The sequence below is a fragment of the Micromys minutus genome, assembly GCF_963924665.1.
Source record: "Micromys minutus genome assembly, chromosome: 16".
Taxonomy (NCBI): domain Eukaryota; kingdom Metazoa; phylum Chordata; class Mammalia; order Rodentia; family Muridae; genus Micromys; species Micromys minutus.
The window spans coordinates 41,922,164-41,924,699 of record NC_137985.1 but is presented as its reverse complement, the minus strand read 5'-3'; positions in this window follow the sequence as shown (position 1 = coordinate 41,924,699).

Genomic DNA, 2,536 nt, shown 5'->3' with positions numbered 1-2,536 from the left:
GCGCTCCACAGGGGAGAAATGAAAGCAGGCTTGGTTTACCAACCACAGGATTGGTGTACTTATCGTTATAGAAACAGCCAGGGTTCAGTCAGCTACTGTGACGCACGGGGGCAGCATTCAATCCAGAGATTTGACTTGTTGTGGATGCCTCAAAGGTTTTTTCTCTAACTTTTCCGATTGAAAACCACTGCTTTGTATTCAGATACAAATGTTTGGTTCTCCTGTTTGCATTCTGGGAAACTGTCTCAAACCCTGTGGTTTTGTTTTGTTATCGTTCTGTTACGACTTCAAGAATTTCTCTTCAGTAATTGGTTAATATAGAATGGCCAGAAATGGCACCAAGATGCACAGTTAATTATAAAGTTCTCTAACCACTTAGTGCTGTAGTATAAGCCATACTGGAGGTCTAGCTAGACTTTGTATTCAAATAATACTAAGAGTGGTTGTAAAGTGCACTGGCCTTTATTACACAAGACAGCAAGATAAGGGCCACCAAAAAGCTATCCGAGCTGCGAGGAAATGGGAATAAGGTGCTTAAGAAGCAGGTGACTGAGAAACTGGAACTTGAAGGTTAAATTGCATATGCAAATTTCATTCGAAGGAGAAGAGAAATATCCTAGGTGAAGAGAATGGAATGGTTATGAGACTAGGGAGCAATCCAGCTGGGCTGGAGTAAATAGGGTGGGCTGAGACCATACAAGGTCAGGGGTTTCAACAGTTATAAGTGATTTGTGAGTTATGGAGGAATGAATGATGCAGCCAGATTTATATGTAGGAAGTTTAATTTTCATGTCATTGCACTGCTGGAAAAGCATCTTTCCTGCTCATCCAGATAAATTAGAATCTCTAGTCCTGATGTGCTTTTTAGAGCTGGAGGCAATTGTACAAAGTCTAACCCTTAAGTTGGTCTACGAGCTCCAGGAACTCACCTCAAAAAATGAGTTTCTCTTTCCAGTTTCACCTCCAACTGAGAAGCTGTAGAGAGAGGCAAGGTCCTGAGTTAGGCAGGAGGAAATGACACATAGGAAGGAGAAGTTGAGGTACCAGTGCTGAGGAAGATGGGCTTAGAATAAGAAAAAAAAAATGTGATGAAAATTAAGTCACCCATGCAGAATTTTAAGCCTGGAAATTTATTTATTTTTTGAACAACTTTATTTTAAAAAACAAAGATAAATGAACAATTTTTAAGCATTTTTGCATAAAAGTATACGAGTACATTTTTGTCAGTGCTTGGCTTTTTTTTTCTTTCAAAGGTTTGATAGTGTGCATTAAGGTCTTACTAGTTACAATGAGCAAAAAGTACATGTAAAACAGGATGTAACCCGGAATTAGTCAAAGTTTTCTTGGTGTGTAAGGATTGAGCATAATGTTTTTTTTTTTTTTTTTTTTTCTTGAACTTTACACAGTCTGTGAGTTGTTTCTGGGGTGTTCAGAGCTTTCTGGGGTTAGTATCCCATTATCAGTGACTGCATATTATGTCTGTTCTTTTGTGACTGGGTTGTCTCACTCAGGATGATATTCTCTAGATGCAACCATTTTCTTAAGAATTTTGTTAAGTCATTGTTTCTGATAGCTGAGTAGTATTCCATTGTGTAAATGCACCACAATTTTTGAATCCATTCATCTACGGAAGGACAACTGGGTTCTTTCCAGCTTCTGGCTATTATAAATAGAGCTGCAATGAACATTGTGGTGCATGTATCTTTGCTGTATATTGGAGTGTCTCTGGGGTAAATGCCCAGAAGTGGAATAGCTGGATCTTCAGGTAGTATTATGTCTAATTTTCTGAGGAATCGCCAGACTGATTTCCAGAGTGGTTGTACCAGTTTACATCCCCACCAACAGTGGAGAAGTGTTCCTCTTTCTCCACAACCTCGCCAGCATCTGCTGTCATCGGATCTTGGCCAATCTGACTGGTGTGAGGTAAAATCTCAGGGTTGTTTTGATTTGCATTTCCCTGATGAGCCTGGAAATTTATACATAAGCCATGAAGTCATCTTTTTATTTTTATTTTTCAAATTTCCCTTACTGGCCTGTGCCACTGTGGTCAGAACTGTGTTACAAAGAGAGTGAGCAAGATGAATTCAGTGCCCATAGAGAAACTGAAGTAGAGATGTTTGCTGATGGAAGAGCTGATTTAGAAAAGAAAATAAAGAGTTGAGAGTCAGGTCTAAGACATAACCAGAAAATTTAAGAGTCAACATGAGATTACCAAGGGAGAATGTTGAAATTAAAGGGTAAAGGTCTAAGGTTAAACCTCCACATTTATGTGGTGATAAGGGGGAAAGGATCAGTAGAGGAGATTAACATTTGCTAAGTATCACTGCATTTCATTATGATGAAAGATCTAAGTAGGGGTCATTAACCTCTCTTAACCCTTATTTTGTCTTCGAAAAAACTTGAGGTTTGATGGGGTCAAGATATTTGCCTAAAGTTACCAGTGAGTGAATAAGGACGCTGATGAGAAGCAGCAGAAGTTAGAAGGCAGCAAAGTGAAGACAATTAAATGTTAGAACAGCTCGTCTCCCAAGCCAAC